Source organism: Mastigoproctus giganteus, chromosome 2, assembly GCF_048544385.1.
Source record: "Mastigoproctus giganteus isolate SK-2022 chromosome 2, ASM4854438v1, whole genome shotgun sequence".
NCBI lineage: Eukaryota > Metazoa > Arthropoda > Arachnida > Uropygi > Thelyphonidae > Mastigoproctus > Mastigoproctus giganteus.
The window spans coordinates 160,265,453-160,289,680 of record NC_143576.1 but is presented as its reverse complement, the minus strand read 5'-3'; the positions used below and the strand labels follow the sequence as shown (position 1 = coordinate 160,289,680).

Here is a 24,228-nt window from a genome sequence, read left to right as displayed (position 1 = left end):
TCCTCCTGGGTATCTCAGAGGATCCACGTTGTCACTGCGGCGGCATTTATTATTATGTCTATAGTGGCATCTAGACTTCCGTCTATCTCCATCTGATAAACTGAATTTGTGCAGATCCTCTGCAAAACAGGCCTGTTTGGCAGGCCTCTTTGCCACCAGAGAGCAGTCGGCATCTGGACAGTGTTCCCTGATGGGTCCCTCTAGGTACGTAGTCCCGGGCCTGGGGCTACTATTGTAACCGTGCCTCATGCACTAAAATCCTGCACCCACCGGAAGTAGTGCTATAATAATAAAAAATATTTTAAAATAATAAAAAAATAATAAATAATTTATTATTATTTTTTAATTTAAAAATAATAAAAAATAAAAATAATAATAAAAAATAAAAACACAGAGTTAAGTGATCAAAGTGTATACAGGGTGTTTCAGTTAAACGTTTCAGAACTTCTAAGAGGGGTAGGGTACATCCTGACAACTCGAAATCATATAGCAATGTGGGGTCGGAAATGCTTTCCTGAAGCGGTGTTGTACACAGAAGCACCATAAAGAAAAGAGACCGTAAGTGAGAAATCGTTTTAATAATACATGAAAAGAAGCAAAAGGTACATGGATTAAAGTAAGTGTTCGAAGTTTCTTCCACGGGCTACAATGCACGCCTCACATCTCCGACGCATGGACATCCGAACATTCTGGAATACTCCAGGCGAATTTCGAATTTCTTCGGCAGCTACTGCGATTCTTGCAACCAGCTCCTCAGCATTGTCAACAGGGGTGTCATAAACTAGCGATTTCATATGACCCCAGAAATAAAAATCAAGACATGATAGGTCGGGTGACCGAGCAGGCCAACGCACGGGACCACCACGTCCGATCCACTGTTGACCAAATGTGACATCCAGTTAGTTACGAACATCTCCGCTATAATGGGCAGGGGCTCCATCGTGTTGGAACCACATTGTCTGTTGCGTCGATGCAGAAATCTGTTCATCTCTCAAAAGTTGTGGCAATACTTGCTGCAGAAAGATCAAGTAGATAGGTCCGGTTAGACGACACGGTAACAGGTAAGGTCCGATGAGGTGATCTCCCATAATACCGGCCCATACATTGACCGAAAATCGAATCTGTGCTGCACGACGACTTCTGTGTACAATACCGCTTCAGGAAAGCATTTCCGACCCCACATTGCTTATGATTTCGAGTTGTCAGGATGTACCCTACCCCTCTTAGAAGTTCTGAAACGTTTAACTGAAACACCCTGTATAACAAAATCTTAATTAGTATGCATTAAATTATTCCAATGTGTTCTCTGTTGAAAAAGAGTTGCACAAAACTGTTGTAGTGATTGAAATTTAGCCTGATTAGCATTAAGATCAATTTCCCTGCCTCTAATTAAATTACCAATCTGCATTATTAACCTTTCTCTATGCTCAACATACGGCTGCGGCATTGAGGATTGGGACCATATCGTCTATGAATATCCCCATTCATGACATTCGTCGCGGGCAGCAACACCTCTTCTTAAACGACGAGAAATATTACTAGTCTTCTCACAATTTGCTCAGGTTCGTGGAAGACCACTAATCACACATCCAGAGTCACTAGAAGCCGACTCCTAGTTCAAAGGATTGATGTACCTACCTAGACTTCTACTGCTTCCCGTACATGTCCTAAACTGATACAGATAATTCTTCCTGGTTGTCTCACTGGAAATAACACTAGTTCCTGCATCTGGCTTCACTTCCTGGACTTTCCCAACAACGGATACCCCTGACTAGACCACTCTCAACCTAAACCTGACTCTAACCCGGCCTGACTAGAAACATTCATATGATGACCAGCTAACCCTCCATGAGAGTAGGATCACGCTAATCTAAAACTACTGTGGGGTGCGATTATCAACTGAACAAACTAACCCTGGGTCTCCCATGGTAGGATTGCAAACTTTGACACCTGGCAGGGTAGGAGCTGCCAATTTTGTGTACGCTGGATAGGATTTGTTCACCTTGCTAACTCGGCCACATGGCTGGGTAGGTATTTATGTATTCATGACCGCTAATTTGAGTACTTCCCGGGTAGGATGTTGCTAACTCAGTCCTCGGAATGGGTAAGATTCAGTGGCCTAAAACCACTCCAACGCCAATCAGCGACTTCACCCAGCACCCATATGTCTTTTCCTCCCCCGTCCCTGAGTTTCCCTTGCCCTTTTCGCCTGGTGGAACTAATGTTCCACTGATAACCAGGGGGGGGGGGTGCCTTCAGCTACATCCCCTGTCTTACTTTCACACCTCCCTTATTCTTGCGTGCACCCTGTACTTCCCCCGCACTCTACCTTTTTTTTTTTTAACTTGGACTCCAACCAGGAAGCCCAAGCAACCCAAGAAACCAGCCAGAGAATAATGGGCAGCCTGGCTACCTCTTAGCGGTGTGTGCAGGTAACATGGGATCTCACCAGGGCCTTTCGGCCAAAATCCAGAACACAAGAGTAGTCCAACACAATAATACACACATACAACACAACACTTTTCTGTATTTCTTCACAAGAGTACTTATGGCTCAGATGTGGGGAACCACTGGTGGCCCCTGACCCAAACACTATGCACTATGTGATACTTCACTTCACTCAGCACTGCAAAAGAAAATCGAATTGTCAGATCGAAATTAGAATCTGTGTGTTGTTGTAGAGATTTCAAGCTGTCAAACAAACAAAAAAGAAATTTTGCTTCTATCACAACTACTTCTGTGCGAATGCAGATTTTTTTGACCCCCCCCCCGTTACAATAACCACCTGTACCTAGCCGACAGTTTCTTACCAATACAGATGGTGCAAGGCGCCTAAAACCTTGATGCCGACTACTACTGCTTTATGCTGGTAATAACTACCCAAAGGAATTCTTTCTTTTCACTCCATGCAAAAATCCTGTTTCAGTTCCTTGCTTTAATTCTTGACTATCGGTCTCTACTTGCAAAATTTATCCTGTCACAAACCACTGTCAAGACGAGTGTTTCGTGAACTCCGGAAATTTAAATCTTGATGTGGGTGACCTGGTACCAATTTCAATCAGTTTATGCAACTCTTGTTGCTCTGAAGGACTTAATACGTACATGACTACTGCTGCATAACTATAGCAGCAAAGTATACACATCAGTGTCTATATGAACCCAGTACCTTTTTAGCTTTACACCCTGGAAATATATATTAAAATGAAATGATCAAATTATTATTACATATTTAAATGCCGAATCGTTTGTGGTTTAATTATACAGTGTGTAATATCACTTATGTGGTTATGGAAAAAGAAATAGAATAATTTCCGAACGAAGGTTATAAATGATTCTCAAGTATCGAGAAATTTAGCAAACTTCCGAGTGGTAGTGATCATCATATTTCTTGTGACCTACCTATATAAATTGTCTGCGCGGGCAGCCTAGTGGTTATACTCACTGTCCTCCCTCCACTGGACGGAAAATGCTAGGGTTCGAATCCTGGCAATGATGCGAGGAACTCTTATGGTTTTTTTTTTTTTTTTTTTTTTTTTTCATTCCGTGGCTGAATTGGTCTGTCTCAGTCGTGAACAGCAAGGGGATTCCCTCCCCGACCCCAAGAAACTCGGATTTTTCGTCCAACAAAACAGGCAAATCGAGCAGAGAACACGCGCAGTTTATGGTCCTATAGGTAGGTAAGAGCGTTCTTCTCGGGTGGTCCTAATATGAGAGTATTTTACCCATGTAAATGGAACTCTGCGGAAGAAATTACTAGTGCAGACTTCGATGGAAAATCTGTTCGTTATGAATAGTGTTGCAGTCTCTGCTTTGTTAAAAGTTTGTGAAAGCCAAGTTGAAATACTTCGTGCTCGTGTGTCGTGACATTTTGTACAAAATATCGTCGAAAAATAGCAAAAGGTGAATTTCTGGACAATTGAGCAGGTTAATGTGGCCATCGTAAAACAACTGTTGTCGATAATCACCGTCTAGTATATCTAGCCAACTGGCAAAAGCTGCACACAGAAAACAAGACGCTGTTTAGAAATTTGAGGTACTGGTCAAAAGACATCTTGGCATGGCGCGTCAAACAAAGATTGAGATTGAGAATTGTGGTCCCAAGTAATTTGGAAGTGAGTCGTATTTTGTGTAATTAATAGAAAAACCAGGAAGTCTGTGTGGTGAAAATCATACAAGGAAAACTGTTCACTTAATTTCAGAAATCTCCTTCAAAGTAGAGGTCAAATCTGTGTGTGGGATTGCTTTACAGAGGTTGTTTCGGGCCCAGTTGTGTTTTACGAAGGCCACCCAAAATGTCAGCTGTATTAACATTAGTAAGAATATTATTCATCACTGCAAGATAAAGAGGTATGGGTTGTTCAACAGAATAATGTGCCATGTTAAAGTCATAAAATTAAGTGTTTGGAATGGCCAGTTGCTGGAACCGAGCTTTAACCCAATATAAAATATTTGGTCGACTATCGATCGTGACCTGTCGAAATTGCTAATGAATTTAGTTCTAGGATTAACTTGGAAGTATTAAAGACGTAGCAGGTAAATTAAATTTTTATTTAAATACGGTAATTATGGTGATAATTTCATTGCTAAAGGTTATATTAATTAGTTTTTTTTGTATTGTAAATGGTGTTATAACTTTCGCTCGTAATAAAATGCCATGCCCAGAAGTTTTTCTTTTTTTTCGTAGCTACACAGGAGCAGTGATATTATGAAATGCATAATTATAGTACAGATGGGTAGTTTGGTATGTGATAATCATTAGTTCATCTATATATATATATATATTGCTTCATAAGGCTGATCTCCATATTTTATTTTTGCACACTATTGTCTGTACTGTTTGGATTAAAAGGAGTAACCTATTTGTGAGTGATGAGTACCACTCTCCGCTTGCTCCCCTTCTAGTTCGAGTTCCAAATTCCAAGTTAAGAGCTGCAAAGCCTGAATATTTGCGCAGCATTAAGTGCTCCTCATGTGTTAACCTACTGTTGTCACGATTTTCAAATCAAGGTGTACTTTCTAAGGCGATTAACCAAAGTTTCATTCTCTTGTGTAAAATAATGCTTTTCTTTCTTTTTTTAGAATTTGACTATTCTGTACTATTTTCTGTAGAAAGTTGAAGTGGTTGCTACGTTCATTCCTGTTCAATTGTGCTGAGGCTGATGAAAGAGATCTTTTATGACAGCATGAGATGTATCTAATGCATTAGTATTAATATTAATAATGGCCACATGGTGCAGCATACGGCTTTATGCTGCACCAGCCAAAAAAAAAATAAATAAATAAAAATAAATAAATAATAAAATAACAAAAAATACATAAAATAAAATAATAAGAATAAAAACAAATCAATAATAATAAGAAGAAAATTTAAAAAAAATAAAATTAATAAGAAAAAAAGGAAATAGACAACCTATGCACTTCCCTCACCCTAAGGTAATTATCCAGCTGACCTTTGAATTTCCCCAAACTGTCAGCCTGTACACCCAGGCAATAAGACACCTTATTCCAGTAATTTATAACTGGATGGCTAAAATAAAACTTCCTGCAATCCAGTCTAAACAACTCCCCCCGTAACTTGAAATTATGGCCCTAGTTCTAGAATCATTTATAACCATTAAAATTTCGTCCTTATTCATTTTGCTTATGCCTCTCAGAGCTTAAACACCTCAATCAATCTTTCTCTAAGGTGCCTAGTTTCCCATCTCTGAAACCCACATATTCGAAGAGTTTCCTGATATGGATGCCCTTTTGCCGATCTCACCAGGCGAGTTACCCGTCTTTGGACCCTTTTAAGAAGAACAATATCTTTCTTTAGGTGCGGTCTCCATACTTGAACTCAGTATTCCAAGTGTGGTCTAACAATAACCTTATATAATGGAATTATGACGTCCTTATCTCTACTAGTAATTGTTCGATAAATCATCGATAGGACACCATGGGCCCTCCTTTCAACCAAAATCAAAAATTCAAATTATTATATTAGGGCCATCAGTAATCTCTTACATATACCCATGTATGTATTATGACTGTAAATTGAGTGTGTTCTCTGGTCGATTTGCCTGTTTGCTCGACGAAAAAATCGCAGTTTCTGGGGGGAACCTTGCTATCTACGCCTGAGACCGACTAATTCAGCCACGGAGTGAAAAAAGCCCACTAAAGTTCCTCGCGTCATCGACGGGATTCGAACCCGAGCCTTTTTCACCTGGCGTGGGGAGGACGGTGACAGATACCATTGTGCTACATGCGCAGACTCCTACTTGCAACCAGTCTACAATGCTCAGAGAACTTCATATTTGACCGTATCGTAATACCCAAGTCCCTTTCCTCCACTATCGGCTTTAGTTCAACTCCGCCAAGTGTATAAGTTATTTTGGGATTACTGTTCTCCAGGTGCAATACCTTGCACATTGCTGAATTAAAGCATAACTGCCATTTTTCTGACCATCTCTGAAGTATATCTAGGTCATTCTGAAGAAGCTCTGCTTGGCGACAATCATTAACTACTCTAACAATCTTTACATCGTCTGCAAATTTAGACATCACGCCCTCTATCCCTTCATCGATGTCATTTATGAAAATCAAAAACAACAATGGTCCTAATACTGATCCTTGGGGAACCCCACTTCTTACTTCAGCCCAATCTGAGGAATAACCATTTATCACAGCCCTTTGCCTCCTGCCGTGAAGTCATCCTGCTATTCATTTAAGGATTTTCCCTGTGATTCCAACTTGTTCCAGCTTATAAAGTAACCGCTCATGGGGCACTAAGTGAAATGCTTTGCTGAAATCCAAATAAACAACGTCGAAATTATTCCCTGAGTCCAGCTCTTGAGTGACCCTGTCAAAATAGCTAACCAGATTAGTAAACATAATTTTCCCTTTACAAAACCATGCTGAGTATCCTTCAGAATTCCATTTCTGTCTAAGTGATCCTGAATTCCACCCTTGATCATAGTCTCCATGATTTTCCCTACTACTGAAGTTAGACCAACCGGCCGGTAATTTCCTACTTCACTCTTAGAACCGCCCTTATGTATTGGAGAAACATTGGCACTTTTCCGATCCAACAGAATCACTCCCGAGTCCAGTGATGCTCGCATAATTAGCCTCAATGGTTCAATGCACTCACTTTCCGCCTCCCTTAAGATTAAAGGGTAAATGCTCTGAAACCCAGGAGCCTTACTGGCCTGTAGGCTCGAAAGTTTTTTTTTTTTTTTTCATTAAATAAACGTGTGAAATTTCAACATCATTAATTACATTTGTTTTCAACTTCACTCCCAGAATTTCTCATTGACGTGAAGGGTTTTTCTTCTGTAAATATCGAGGCAAAGTAACTGTTGAGTTCATCTGCAACTTCAACTGGGGTATCTAACACTATCCCATGTCCATTACATAAGGGTCCGATCTGGTTTGTCTTTCTCTTCTTTGCATTTATATATGTGAAGAATTCCTTATCTCCACTCTTTGCTCTCCTTACCAGCGATTTCTCCTCATCTGCCTTTGCCAGCCTAACCTTTTCAGCGGGATTATTACAGATCAAGTTGTAGCTGTTGTAAGCTATGTAGGCTGCTGTTGCATTCACTTCTTAATTACTGATTCTTAATAACTAATCACTTAATCACTCCCTAATAACTGAATCAGTTATTAGGTATTGACAACACTCCCTAATTCATATGTATGTCATTTAAGATCAACTCTCTCTTCAGTTAATCAAAAATGAACAGCCAGTATCAGAGTATAGGCTAGGCGATTTTGGACGTATGCGAGGATCCAATATTTTCCCTATTGAAGGAGGGGGCAAACAACTTTGTTTGCCCCCTGAAGTACTTGGAGTAGTTCAGTTAGGTTGTCGAGAGGCATATCGCTTTGTAAACCGTACAGACTGTCGAAAGCTCTGAATTATATTTAAATTTTACATTTGGAGTTAAAAATAAAAATTCTTGGTAAAATACAAGGGTCACGCCAAAACATTTTGCAATCGATGTTGAATAATAAAAATAAATAGTACCATTAAAATTTACGTTCTTTATTTAATGACAAGTTTCATCAAAATCCCGCTGGAGGGCGCGACTTTGTTGACAAGGTACTTTTTTAAGATTGAGTAAGCCAAAATGGAGATTAATCGTCAAAGTTTACACGCCATGATTTTTTGATGATTTTAAAGCGAAACTAACTGCTAAGGAATCCCACGAAAGGTTAGTAAATGCTTTAGAGGATCAAGCACCATCAATCAGAACAGTTTTTATTTAATTGGTTCAATGAATTTAAATTTGGAAAAACCAATTTTGAAGATGAATTTCGCTCAGTGAGGCCATCAACAGCCGTCACGCCTCGAAAAATTGACCTGGTAAGATTTTTACTGAGAGAAAGTCGAAGAATTACGTATCGGCAGTTAGAGAAAGATGTGGGCATTGGATCATCAGCAATTAATACAATCATTTAAAGTACAGGAAGCTTGTTAGCAAATGAGTGCCTCACAGCTTGAATGATTAAAAAGTTGCTCTTGTCATATGGTGCCGTTTCATGCTTAAAAAGTTTGATGAAGGCAAATACAAGGCTGTTTATGGTATTATTACAGGTGATGAAACTTGGATATACAATTTTTATCCAGAAATGAAGCAACAATCAATCGTTTGGTGCTCTCAAACAACCCCTCCACCCAAGAAAATTCGCCAAGTCAGAAGTGTTGGAAAACAAATAGTCGCTTGTTTCTTCAGAAAAAAGTGGATTTTTAAAAATTATAAAGCTAGAAGAGTACTTTAGGAAGACATTTAAAGTACTAAATGTCTTCCTAAAGTGTTTGAAAAGATCATTCAAAACAGACCCGATAAAACAACTTAAAGGAATCTTGCTTCACCATGACAACGCGAGAGCCCAAACTTCAGCTTCAACATTGAACTTTCTAGACGTTTCTGGTGTTGAATCAGTCACCCATCCACCTTATTCTCCAGACTTAACGCCTTGTGATTTCTTTTTATTCCCAAAAGTCAAAATTCTACTCAAAGGGAAACAAATTTGAGAGGGACGAAGAAGCTTTTCAGGTCTTCATCGATGGAATAAATATGATTTCCATAGAAGACTGGTCAAACTGTTTTTGTAGTTGGTTTAGAAGGGAAAAAACTTGTATAGATGCTAAGGGTGGTGAATACTTTGAGAAACTAAAAATTTGAACTTTAATAAAATTATATGATTGCAAAAACGATAAAACTTTCCCTTTTAAGTTTTATCGTTTCGAAACATTTTCATGCATCAAAGATTAAATTTTCCCTGGTAACCCCGATAAGCATAACATCATTTTGCTTATCGCTTCCTTTTGTGGGTAGCATAGTGGATAAAATTACTGTCCTTTCCACCAGGTGGAAGAGTCAGTTCGAATCCCATCAATGATGCGAGAAATTTTTAAAAGCTCTTGCTCAACGTGGATGAGTTAGTCGATCTCAGGCAAGGGTTGCATGGTTTTTCTTCCAGGAAGCTGGTAAATTGACCGCAGAAAACGCACAATATAGAAACCAAAATTCTGACTCCTCATAGCCTTAGTTGTTTTGGCGCTTAACACACACCCGTATGCACTTATTACTTCTCAAATTATTTTATTTTTTTCGAATGATTAACTTCTTAGTTTGCAATTTTTTGCTCGAACTTCGAGCAAAAAAAAATCAATCTCACTGGATCAGTTATTTTATTTTTTTTTTAAATATGGTTTCTACATAGTTTTTCTGGTTACGCAAAAAGTTAAAAATGTCGGGTCCACTTGGAGCATCTGGTATAAGATTTTGCGCTATAGGTGGCGCTAAAAGGCATCCATCACCTTCCAAATATTGATTCTCCACCGAGCAACTCAAATAACATATTTCCTTTTCCTGCGCGATTTCGATGGAGTTCTTGATGGCAATGTTATTTGATCGCACTGCCCCCTAGTGCCAGGGTTGTAGTTATATTTATACAGTTGTGTGTATGAGAGAGAGGTGAGGGTGGTCTTTGTGTATATAGGTGCTAATGGGTCTGAAGACAGACGTAGTGATGGAGTTCGCAAGAGATTGTCAAATGAATACATGGAGAAGGGGGTACGGACAGCGAACAACTCTTTTAACGTGTTACTCGTGACGTGACTGACATCAGACTGACGGGGGGGGAGGGAATTTTGAATGTTTACTGTAGAAGGACGCATTCTGTGGGCCTGCGTTATTAACTTTACCCTCATCTCTCGCGCTCACGGCGCGATGTGTAAACATCGTACTCCACTCTCTTTCTCGCTCTCCTTCTCCACCCCCCATCCGATCTCGTGCTTCCATATACTGCGCTACCTTCGACGTGGTGACGGTTGACAGCTGTTTGATCTACCGCACCTCCGACGATCAGAGACACATGAATTTCAAAAATAGAAGAGTTTACACGATGGAACTTTCAAAGAAAAACATTGTTAAATGGAAACTTATTTCGTCTCGGATTTATTTTGTTTGCTCTTTCGAGAGGGATATGCGATGATCACGCATTTGCCTGCTGCTTTTAATATATCCAGGCTAACTATGGCTGTCACGAATCGATTACTGGGAGGAAAAAATGATAATAACTGCGTTCGTAATTGAAGGAACAAGGTAGCTGCATTCAGTATCGGCACTATTTTGTGCTGCGGGTAACCGCACAATGCGCCTGCCCTGAACGCCGGCTTTGACTATACTATTGATGGAAGGGAATTTACTATGGTAAACTGAAACAATCTCGTTAGCCTTTTCTTAACTTATAGAGTACAATACATCGACAGATCTTAACCTTTTCATTCTTGCCCCGATACTACTATTACAGTATTTATAATTAAATAAAATTATAGACTCTTAAGTGGATGATGGAGTATCAAGCACTTTGCCAGTCAGCTCATACTTCTAATCGGCTCTGGTGATATAAGTCATGAATATGAGAAACCTATCTCTAAGCTAGAACTATAAAAAAACATTTTTAAAATAATCAGGGTGTTATGGCTCTAGTTTTAAAACAAAATCTAGACTCGTCACACCAGATAGCGTCGAATTTGACGCTATTTGGTGTGAGAGACTCCTAGAACAGTTGAAGGCAGGAATGTAACCTAACTTCTGTTGGCTGTATGTTAAATGGTGTCGTTGACAGGCGGTGCCAGGCCTAGCATTGCAATGTATGTTATCAGCGGGTGAGTGATGGATCTACGTTGTGTAGTCAGTTGATCGATCTTTTGGTGATGTTCGTGTGACGTCTTTATAACCTGGTTATAGAGTATGGTACGTTCCTTGAACCCCTGGGTCATTTGCACATCTTGCAGCAAGACCCACGTGAACAGCAGTTTTCTGTGTTGATCACCCACGCTCAGGAATCCCAACTATCATGTCTCTGCTCAACTTTTCTTAGGTGCAAACGTAGCAGCTTAGTCGACGATACATCGCCTTCTGCTATTAGAAAGGTCTGAGTTCGATTTCCATGAATGTTTGGAGATATTTCGAAAGTCCCCTTCAATTGAAGCTGTAGTTATCCGCTCTCAGACAGGTCCATTTGCGCAACATGCAGATAGACTCGCAAACACATAATACGGATATGAACAACAAGCCCTGGTGCCATTAAAATAATATTTTTTGAATTTGCATACGTCATATTTAAACAGACACTACGTACACAATAGAACGTAGTTTTATTTAGAGATGCAACTTATCATTACAAATATATCTTCAGTTACATTTATGGAAGACTACTTTGTGGTTAAGACACATCTGAATATTCAAAGAAATGCGGAAATTTATTATTGGAAGAATTACTGTTTTTAAATGACAACAACACAAAAAAAAACTCTTTCTTTTAAGAGCGGATTAACTTGGGGTTCGTGTCTTTTTCTCTTTCATGTCTTTTCTATAAATATGGATTTACTAGTGAAGAAAAAATGAATTACTTCGAGTTCTCCCCATCCTTAAAGTATTCATTGGAAAATAAATATTTGGGGAAGATGATTCCTATTACGCGAACTGGCATGTAACAAACAAAGGTTCAGAACTCGTCACTGTATGTACTATTTCTTTTTTCTAGTAAGAGTTAAAACCGTGTTATTGCGTGATCCAAGTTGACTGTAGCGTGTCTCCGGTCAACTTAAGATATGCTGCGTGGTGTTTACTTCTAGCATGTCCACATCGTTCTGGTGGATGCGCTCTTTTAAATAAGCTTATAACCCAAAGTCAGAGGGAGTTCTCATTGGATAAACGAGGAGGTCAAGAACTGAAAGAAACTCAACTTATGATAAGTTTAACTTCTCTCTTCGAAGGACTTCTTGTGCAGGTTCTAGGTGGAGTGTCATCTTGCGCGAAGAAAGTATTTCGCAAGATTGAAGTTGTTATAACGAAAGATTGTTTGTAAACACATTGGTAGCTTTTCTAACAACCTGGACTTACGATAAACTTTACAATAAGGATTGTTCACATTGCGTGTAATGGTTACGATGTATAAGGTAATTATTACAGTCTCGTGCATGTTAATATTTTATATAATATTAGTATTAGCCATAGTGTTAAGGAAGCCACAGGTTTTTTACTCCTGCCATTCGTGTGACGTCAGCAAAAATAAATAAATACAAGAAAGTTGAAAAAAAGTTAAATATAAATGGCAAATATTTGTGTAATTATATTGGATCAACACTACGTAAAGTTATTTTGGTAATTATGTGGATTATTTTATCAAAATCGAGCGATAATTGTTTTAAAATTTTATATTAAAAGAAGTAGTTAAACTTAATACATTTTTTTTTGCAGAACGTACTAAAATTTAATAAATAAAAATATAAAATCAAATAAAAAGCTAAATAAATATACAGTATACGTATATTTATACGAGGTGATTCTGATGATTTTTGTTATAAACAAAAAATCAATAGACAAAGGTGAAAATTGATTTACAGGCTTCTTACATTTATCTGAACAAACATCGACGAAAGGTGCTGAGAATATCCTCCATCCTCAGGCTACGTGGCAGGTGTTCTCTGCAATTCATCTGAAACATAGGTAATGTCATTAATAGGTAATGTTGGTCTACGTTTCCTGAAGGGTGTGGGAACTGTTTACGTAACCTTCAACGTGCTCCTTCAAGTATCCCCACAGGAAGAAGTCAGGCGAAGTCAATTATGGTGATCATGGCTGCCAAAGTCCTTTTAAAAATTGCCCGATCTGTGAAAACAGTTTCCACTGCAGACATTGAAGCTGTGGGTATGTGGGAAGTAGCACCATCCAGTTGGAATTAGCCTTCGGTACATTCTTCATCTTGCTGATCGCAGGTGATGCCTTCGCGAGTAGCAGCGTTTGTGTTCATCTTTCGACCATATTTGCATGGAAAAGGCCCGGGTTAGGATCCCATCAATGATGCAAAGAATTCTGATTTCTTTTTTTTGCAACATGGCTGAGTTAGTCGGTCTCAGACGAGGGTTTTATGATCCCCCCCCCCCCTCCGGGACTCTAGGTTTTTCGTCCAGCAAACAGACAAACCACAGAATACGAGCAATTTACAGATACAATATACGTCTTAGTTGCTTATGACATTAGTTGCATTATGACAACCCCCATTCGTATTGTCAAGTAATAAAGAAGCAGTTATAGGAAGTAGTAAAGATATCACGGAGTTTCAAAAGGGCATGATTGTGGGAGCCTGGTGTGTCGGGTGCTTCCATGCCGGAAATAGCTTCTTGTCTTGTCTTGCCGGTTACTCACGTCCCACTGTGGTTAAGATGTACAAATAATGGTGTTGAACGAGTTAAGCCACCTCCCGTCGATAGCACTATAAAGGATTATACAAGACGGATGTTCCTGGTGCAAGCGAAGGGTGCGTAGTATGGGCTCAATGGCAGGTCATTGTGAGACAGTTAACATCGCAATACAATATAGGGAATGTAAGGACGATGCCCTGCATACTCAGACGTATCGTGTGTGGTGCAAGCAACATGACTCCATGGACCCATCGTGCATAGTGCCCACTATCCAGGCAGGTGGCAGTTATAGCTTAATATGGAGCATTTTTGCTGGCAGGAACTAGGTACCCTGGTGCGTATGGACCAACATTTCACTTGAGGTCTACCGGCAGCCCTTAGGAGACCATGTGCACCCTGACAGAAACGGGATCTTCCAAGACGATAATGTGCCGTGCGTGTCATTGGACCCTCACTGCACGAGTGATTTGAGGAACACCATCTTGATTGGCCTCCAAATTTGCCAGGCCTCAATCCATTTAAACACCTGTGGGATGTTTTGGAACGGGAAATGAAGCGTATGGACATGCAACCGTCGTCTATACTGACACTGCGGAAAGCTTTGCAGGCAGTATGGCTGCAGATCTCTACGGACGTCTTCAGACATCTAGTGGAGTCGATGCCTAGGTGGAAACTGGCTGATCATAATTGAGTGATCATTCAGTGTACATGCGAGTGTTTTTTTTTTTTTTTTTTTTTTTTTACAAATAGTTTCAGGTCTTCAACACGTTCCATCGGAACATTATGATTACGCTACATCGACGATCATTCGAGTTTCCTGTTTCTCTGAATTTCTTTGCCAATTTCCGAATACCCTTCTTAACTGATGCTTTTTGTCGTGTGATATACATCTCATCTCCTCCTTCAACAAACACCTCGTTGAACCGTGATTAACCATTCCATTAATTAATGATTAAGAACATCGTCCCATGGACTTTGTAACCTTCTGCTCAATGGCTCCGCTTCACATCTTAGAATGTACCTCACACCCTTCAAGCCAATGGCTGTCTCAGGGGTGTCTCCTCAACAGAGAGATAAATTGATAATAATAATAAAATTAGCTTCTAGATGATACCTTCAGTATTTCCTTTCCTTTAGAGAATAAAAAAAGGCTTTCATTATTTCTGATGTGTGTCATTTATATTGGGCAAGTTTTATAGCGTAATTATTGATCCTTATCTGCTTGAAAAAAATACTAAATTGTTACATAACTTGTTATAAATTTTTACAGCATTTGGTACCCTTGAACTTACAGAATTCTGATGTGACACTTCCTTCCTGGCAATTTAGCGTCTATTTGCCACTTACGCATGACAGCTGTGCAGGGGTTGCTAAGACAAAAACGAGTATAAAACGAAACTTTGTTAGAGATGTTGCTATGGTACTAAAGTGCCGTTGAAGTACTCTAACGACAGCGCGTCACAGGATGGACAGACAACGACATCCACCCACTAAAGAGCACTGATGGAGGTTCCTTGTACTGTCAATTGTCGTATGTTGACCTTTGACAGCCGCCGATGTCGCGTAGCCGTAAGTCAAAATTCAGTCGACTTAAAAGAATCGCCGGATAATTATGGGTTAAGACGACCTCACCTTCTTGAGTTCTCGCGGGCGGACTGGAGGCAGTAAATCTTACGGCGTGTTAAGAAAGCGCGAAAACGGATGACCTTCGCTTTAATATGGTGATTGGTTGTCCAATGAAAAATGAAAGTGTCCGGAGAGCAATCAGAACGCGGAAAGGCTGGTCATTTGAGCAAATGACACCAGATTGCGAGGTACGAAGATCCTAACGACGGCTTCATTACAGTCGATCCGGAGTGATTAGTAGCTGACGCCGTCAGTGACGATGTGGACTCGGAGGAATTATCAGATGTAAGAGGAGACTTAGTCGATGATCGTTCGCTCCGATCATTACTTGTAAGGCAGTGCCGTGACTTGCGAGATCCCATGCTCTTAGCAGCTGGACACTGATTATTCGCCGCTGGCAGGTATTAACAGTAGTCAGTACGGGACAGCGTCTGTTTTCGTCGTTAATATATGTGCTAGGCCCGTTAGTTATTACGTACACGCACTCTTACTTCGGTGCATGATTCGTGTGTATTGCGGATAAGCTGTTCATTCTATCTGCTCCTTTCGGTGGTGCGGCATAAAGTTCATGTCTTTCTGTCTATCTACGTGGTACTTTGGAACAATGACATCACTTTCCCAAAGCTGACGAATTCCAGGTTGATAGCCAAACTTCTTTTGAATGTCGATCAGACCATACTTGACTGAGATTCACAACTGGTTGTTAGTAAAACTGGTGCCTTCCCTATAGAACAATATACTCATCGATGATTAGAGGAATTTACTGAGGCTTTTTTCCCAGATGATTTGAGTTAATCTATCTCTGGGTGGAAGTGTTAAGTTTCTTCGCGATTTTTTTCGGTATTTTATAATACCGCATCCATCCGAAATTCAAATCCTTCCTCTGAGTTCTGTCTGCTGCGATCTGAGAAATGTCCACCAGTCTTCACATCGGGTGATGAAAGCCCGAGTTTGGATTCCTAGCAATGACGCTAGAAATTTTTATGGGCTCTTGCCACAAGATTGGCTGACTTAGTCGGTCTCAGGAGAGAGTTGCATAGTTTTACCATCCGGAAACTCGAATCTTTCGTACAGCAAATCACACGCGATTGTAGGCACAATATACTGACGCATCATGGCCGTAGTTGCTTTGGCGTTAAACACACACCTTCAGGAAGACAGCAATATGACCAGCGAGTCAATTGCAAGTTGCTTTGCTCTGCATTGTGGAAGCACTTATTACTGAATAGATTCTTAATAACTTTGCGATTGTAACAACATTTAAATAGCTGGGAAAGGGATTTATCTGAGTCTGCCTCCATTTCATCAGAACAAGAACATATCTCGTCCCCTCCTTCCTTTAAAATTCAGCATGCAAAACGCTGAACTAGAGATTTTCGTCAAGATTTCTTTTATCGTTTAAACAAGGCCATTCAATAGTGTTCACTGATTTGTAATTAGTTAGCGGAAAGCTTCCAGTAGTTGAAAGATGAACCTCAAGAATTCATATCTGGCAATCTTTTAAATGAATCGTATCATGACGTACACACATTAGAAATATTTTGCAGCATTTTAACCTAATCATAAAGTTTATAGTCGTCTCGCTGGTTATCTTTTGTTCGATTAATAATTATGCTATTATAATAATATCTTGTTTATTCATGATTAGGCGAGGGTCAGCTTTGTTTAGCATTCTTGAACTCCCTGCTGATCTCTATGTTACTGCACCTATAAAACATGAAACCACAGATGTCTTCCTGGATGTTTTGATGTGGTTATCTTTGTTCGTTTTCCTCCCCTCTTTATTGTAAGCGCTATCCAGAATTTTTATTTGTTAAGTCCAACAAGAAGTTGGTTCCCCACACATATCCACTCTGATATTGACTCCTCTGACCTATGTGGCAATTCCGGAGTATAAACAGAAAATTTATTTTGTGTTTGAAGTCGGTGCATTCCCAAGTGATGTGGTAGCAAATGTTTTTGTCTGTTCTCACTTTCCATTAAATCCCTCATTTTGTTTAGAATTTTACAGTGCATTACTAGAATAACTCTGGTAAAAATATCGCCCAAGTAATGTGAAAATTTGGCTAAACGCTAAACATTTTGTTTCACAGTGAATACTTTTTTTTATCAAACTAAAGGATAAAGAATTTATCTATCCAAATAATCTTTACATTTCTTTAAAGCTGAATTCTTTTTAGGCTTGAAATCACTGGATAAAATGACAACGTTGCATTCTGTGCAAGATTTATCGCAATTTGCATGATCCAGCATTAACTGCAGATTCAATTATTTAACAAAATTCGCTTAAATTTTTAATTTGAGATATTTCTTATTAAAGTTACCAAACTGTTATTTCGTGCATAGCAGGTTTGTCAGTACTTTAAAAGTTTGACGTATTGTTGAACTGCAGGAAATCGAAAAACCATAAGGTTTGTCCCTCATTTTATTTAGCCTTATGGTTTATTCAGGATACAAAGCTATTCCAACTAATTTGCTTGAAATCGAAATCGCACTTTGCTGTATTCTTCTCATTACAGTATTATCTTATTATTTAATTAAAGTAATTCGATCGGTCCATCGACTATACCCAAATGCGGTATGCAGGAATGGGTCGTTTTTATTTTCTTGTAAATCTTTGCTAACTCAGCGTTCGTAAAGAGTGCTGTTGGTCTGATGATCTTATTACATCATCGCAATGGATTATTAGTGCTTAATAGACGTTGAACCCATGGCTGTCTAGTATATCTGCAATCATTGGACCGCTGTGGTACTAAGGTCTTTCCCTGTTCTGAGAGCTGTGGTCTCCGTTACATTCTGCCTGAGAACCCTCCTCCCCCCTTCTGTTCGCATGAGAAAGCCTCCCTGATCAGGTGTCGCTTGGACTGGGTAAGCTGAGCTGTAAAGTGGCTGGCGTATTTGTGTAAACCAAAACGAAGACTGCTGATGGCCAGTGTTCGTTTCCAGACGATATACTGGAACTTGCGCACAACGTGGAGGGGTGTTATTATGATCGGATAAATGGCTAAATTAAGCCGGAAGGTTGCTATAATTGGTTGATTAGTTCTGAAAATAACGAAGATGAGACATTTGTATATAATGATGATACATAGTTATGTATAAGGATAATTGTAACTGAAGATGATACTTTAAGCAATTTCGTAGGGATTATGGATGGAAGGTTCTTACGCGACATTTCAATAGTAAAGTGTGGAGCTATTCTGTTGAAATCCTGTAGATCTAGAACACCTGTAAGAGTGCAGTTTCTCTGCAAGTAACAAAATGTAGCTGAAGATAAGTCAGATAGTATCAATAGACTGTCTTTGTGCGTTTTGAAAGCCTTAATATTCGCTGTATATGTTAATATTCAAATGGAGTCATTAATTTTAGACATATACAGATTACACGTGTTATGATTAATGGTTGGTTCAACCTGCAGGATTCATTCTACAGAATGAGTCAAGTTTTGCTGATACTTGATTTTGAACCATTAATTAGCAGAAAATCATTACCATCCGTCACTTATTAAATGGGCTATATTTTTTAATTGGCAGAACAAGGTGCTTTATAACCAGTTATGCTTATAAGACGCCAACTGGCTATTTGAATAAAAATGTAAATTCATGGAATTATATGTAAATGGGAAAATATAAATTTTTATGAAAGAGATGTGTTGTTATCTTCTTTGGTCAGTGGTTCCGGTGATAAAGGCTCACCGGAACCACTGACCAAACACGGAACCACTGATGAGGCTGGATGAGCTACTAATTACTCCTTTCAGAGCAGCGGAAAAAATGTACTAATAAATGTAAATTTATGGAAATGAAACTTTATGAAAAATAGACTAAATGGAAAGGTAAAGATATTAAATTTGAATTATAAAAGAAAACCAAGGCATTGAAATTAAGGAAAGGATAGAGTTCTAATTTTTTTATTTTTTTCCTTTTCCTTATTTGTGATCTTCTTAAAAATATGTTGACGACATTCAGTAATTGGCATTACCGAGCCTGCTGCTGCTGTTCTTGTTTGAGTTGATTTATGAGCTGACCTACTCCGATCAGCTCATAAATCAACGTGTGTCGCTGACCTACCAGTCAGTGGCACTCGTGTCTTCCGTGAAAATATAGTAGTTTCTCCACCCTTTAATCCTTTGGAGTGGTCTGGATTCGAATCTCGTCATTGACAGAAGAATTTCCGAAGGTCACTTCAATCGGAGTTGTAGTGGAGGAAATACGGCTTTTTTAGCTGTGAACGGAATGTCCCCCCCAACCCAGCCTGCAGAACATGCAAATCATTTACCCCTTTTAAAATGCTGCATAATCGAGTTGGAAATTGGACGTAGGGTCCTGATAAAAGTAATATAAGGAATAAAATCTGCAATATACTCTGGGTTTTACGTTAACTCCACGATGGAGACATTCGTTTTAATTTTTTTTTTTCGTTGTGATTAACAAGGAGGAAGTACAACCAGTTATATTGCAGAGATGTGATAAATGTATTAATAAGGTAAGCTGAAATACAGTAAAAGTATAGTGCAAATTTCTTTACTTCGGATTTACGATTTCAGTATCTTATATATTACTAGAACAATCTGTCCTCTTAAAACAGACACATCTGGAACAGTGAAAGGTTTTTTTTTGCTAAATTTTATGATCACGGATACTTAAGATTGGGGATGGGCATAATCGAGAGTCGTGATCAACATAAAATAATCGATTATGGAATTTGCATAATCGATTATATGCAATCCTTGATTATGAAATCCAAAACTGAAGAAGAAAACGAGTGGATGGATCCCATCCGATGATACTGTCATTGTAGCATGCAGTTTCAGAGTTTTAATTAGTGGTCCAAGTATCGATTTCTTAAAATGAAATAATTTTAAAAATGCGAAATAATTATTCTTCTAAGTATAAAGATTAGCAAAGTCAGTTCGCGAAGCATTTCAAGATAACCAGTTTATTCAGAATGAAAATAGTCAAGAGATAAATTTTTCTTCAGAGTCGTATTCGTGACACATCTAGGATTTAAACCTTCAGCAAAATCTATCCATGAACAAAATCGGTCCATGGTCATGCTACCATCTATGCAGATGGTGGTATGTCCATCTTTACTTTTATGAATTTAAATGATTTGTCAACAGTTATCATCATTAACATCTCAATATTTGCTTCTTGAAAGAAAGAATTTTTTTTTTCTTGTATTCGCTGCTTGGTTTCCTTTCAGTTCTAACTTATTGACTTTGATACACAACAGGCATTTCCATTTATAGTGGAGGACGCTAAATAACAGTCGGTTTGTCTGCGTGATTGAAAAAGGCACGAATGAGCCATACTTGTAATAGTAACACGAGTCTAAAGTCTGTATTCTTGGTTTATACCTTAATAGTTAAATTCTTTTAAATTCTTAATTAAGGCGAACTGCGTGTGCTACGTACATGCAATATCAAATAAACAGTACTGAATTAAAGCTATTTTTATGCGGAAAATTGTAAATTTTCAACCACAGGCAAGCAAGTGCAGTAGTTTGCAATGCAAGTTAATGAAATTTATCATCATTTCAGGAGACCCACTGTTTTCTTATATCACGAGACACCACTGACACGGCTGTTATCTTTTGAATTTTATAATCTCTAATTGAATTGTAATTGATGTAGACTCATCTGGCCTTCGGAAGGGTAAGATGATGACCTCAATTTCAATATAAACAGGGATTACTTATGGTCCTGCTTCGGATACGAAAAATGCACGTTTATCCAATGCAGTAAAATAGTTATGAAGTTGTAAACCCTTCTAGCCGAGAGGTGGTGGTACCGAGTATAAACAGAAATCTGTATAATAATTTGCTTATGTCTCAACGCTTTTTAAACTTGATTAACTCAAAGACTAAACAAGCTTTTGACCCGATTCCTTCTGCATAGCTTTTATTTAGCAGTAAAATTCAGAAAAATAAAATTCCAAAAAATTTTCCGATACTGACTTTGAAATCACGAGAATTGATTTAGCTCCAGTGAAACTTATTTTCCGTTTATTTTGAAGACAAGACAATTTCTTAGCTTTTCTCATCAAAATGAACAAAACGAATTTCAGGGTCAGACTATCCATGAACAAAAACGCCAAGAAGGTGGCGTTTTTGTTCATGGATAACTTTACGCAGCAGTTTCCAGGTCCAGATAATTTTTACGCAATAATTTTAATTTTTTAAAAGGAAGATATAGTCATACATGTAAAAAAAATTATCAAATTGCATTTTGACTCGAGTCCGTCCCACTGACACCTTAGCTAGCAGCGAAGGGCGCCGAGGGAAAGGTTTTTGCCATTACTTGGTATTTTGATATTAATCTTTGCTTCTTCTTTGAAACGGCTTTGGCGAAATATTCGCCACGAGTATTCTAGTTTATAAATTATCTATTAATTACGATAAATAATAAAATAATATGATATAATCGACTATTGGTGTGTTCTAGATTGAAATCTTCACAATGTTTTGAACTGAATATTTAAAAAAAAATTGTTTTAAATATTTGAGACGAGTAGATAATATTATTCCACAATAGACAAGATGCAGGGAACTAGTTGTTTTTAAAGAATATTCTTATTAATTATTTATTAGCTTAACCGAGTGGTCACTTACAAAGTAGACTTATACATGCCGCCTGTTCGGATCCAAAAAAATATTAGTGTATTTTGTATTATAGTCTCTTGGAAGGAAAGAAACATTTAAATAAATATTTATTTTTGTTGTATTACTGGAAACTAACGGATAACGTGTGATCAGAAGGTTTGGAGACTGAACTAATTAATATTTGGGAAATGATTAAGCTACTTGCTGTCCGGATCCTTCGAAGTTCTCTCCTTGACACTCTACACTGATTCCAACTTTTCTGAAACTTCTGGAAGCTCCGCTTTCCATCCAGCGCGATTATCACCTTTTAGGGTGGACTGGTGGTAGTTGGTCTCGGCAGCTTTCATCAGTTTTGACCCCATCTCCTCTCCCCTCCCCCTTTTCTTCTTTCTTTTGCAGTGGTAACACGCTTCAAACGCTATTGGCTCCGGTGGCGATTGACGTCTAGCCGCGCGGGCCATCCCTCCTCTGAATATCTTCAGCAGACAAATAGCCCTTGTTAAATTTTGCGAACCACTGAAAAGTCTTTGAAAACGAATCTTCTCCGAAAGCTGTTTTAAACATATCGTGGGTTTCTGTTGTACTTTCCCTTAATTTAAAACAAAATTTTGAGACAAATTCGCTGCGCAGTAAATCCACTCATTTTAAAATTGACGAAACACATAAAATACCCTCTATTGAACGCGCGCTAATTCAGATTGACTGCAGATAAACGAGTGGCTTATGCATTACTATGCCTGGATAAGCCACCGAACATGTTGCGACAAGTCGCAACTCGCTAAGACGCCTCAATTTCAAAATACAAATTCAGTCCTGGACTGACTTTGTATTTTGAAATTGAGGCGTATTTTGAAATGACCTACATGTGGAAAATATTTCATCTGTGCGAGACACATTAAAATAATTCACAGATGTGCAAACAGTTTGGATATACACATCGTCTCTTTCCATCTGTATTGACATTTAATTTCCCTCCTGTTTACTGGTGTGTGAAATCACTCTGCCTAATTATACCTTTCAGACAAATTCGTGAAGCACTAAAGCCTTTTTTTTTTTTAAATGGGTATTTCGTACGTAGTCCTAATTACGTGTGTAATATATTGCATAACGAAGGTAGGAGAGACTCCATGCGAGTTTTCCCAGACTGCGCCCAAGGCTATGTACAGATAGAGAACATTCTTTCGGCCATTTTCTTCACAACCGGTTGTCCAACTTACTACATTATCCATTCATCAGTTGACGAATCCATGATAATTAAGCATAAAAGTAGGTAGCTCCTCCCATAGCTCGTATTTAACAGAGTTTTGGTGATTGCACGAGGATGACCTGTATTGACGTGTCTCATTTACGAACTGCGAAGGCCCATCAGACCATTCTGGCCTGACGGAAGAATTTAGAGAACACATGAAGTCAGATTTCAAGATGAGAGGGAGTCAAAAAAAGGACTCAAAGTGTTTTCATTTGTGTATAAACATCTACGATAGGATTCCTCTGCTGTCTGATGGAAATGTGATTTGATAGGTTGGAAGTTCCTGTTGGTGATTACCCGGCGCTACAGAACGTTTTTTTTTTTTTTTTTTTTTTTTAGCTAAACCGTGACATCCTCCTTCATTTCTTACTTTTTTTCTTAAAGCTCCTAGTGTAGTTCTGTTTCTCCAAGCAGAGATGCATAACGAAGTCCACAGAGAAAACGTGTTTAGAAATAAGAAATATTTCAAAGAATTTTGCAGTTGATCCATGACGTGTTTCTCACAGTCAGATTACTTGCGTTGTTTGCTTTTTATATTCGCCAATGACAGACTACAGATGAAGGAGCAAACGTGTAATTTTCTTTCTTTATCATTACTACCCATACGAGACATACGTCAGTCCGTCCTCCAGTGACAACTAAATTAACCTGCCTCCTGTTGGTAAGTGTTACGAGTCACGTATGCCTCCCCACATCACCCTCATTTTGTCATTTATGTATGAACGTATCAAATTTACTCGGAATTACTGGTGTATAGAATTTATTTGTTGATGTATTTCTAACGATGGTATTGTCTCGAAACACGAAGTTGCTTTTTTTTTCATGACAATATTATGAAATGATTAAGTTGAAACACCTTTTTTTTCCCTTCTTTTTTTTTTTAAGCGTGGAAGGTTGTTGGAAATTAGTGTCGTGGATGGATAGAAATTTTGGAAGAAACTTGTTAACGATGGAATATCTGTAGATTCATCCAGGAATGAATGAACAAAGAAGATAAGTTAGGCGAGTTTGAAGTTGAGTCACAAATGAGTGTTGGGTGATTGCTTGA

At 38.6% G+C, this 24,228-nt stretch overlaps 1 protein-coding gene across 1 annotated transcript in view; it reads left to right on the top strand.

Annotated features, from left to right (window-relative positions):
* The window catches only part of LOC150089704 (uncharacterized), a 364,373-nt gene that overhangs the window by 245,632 nt on the left and 94,513 nt on the right, over positions 1-24,228 (top strand). The window lies entirely within an intron of this gene.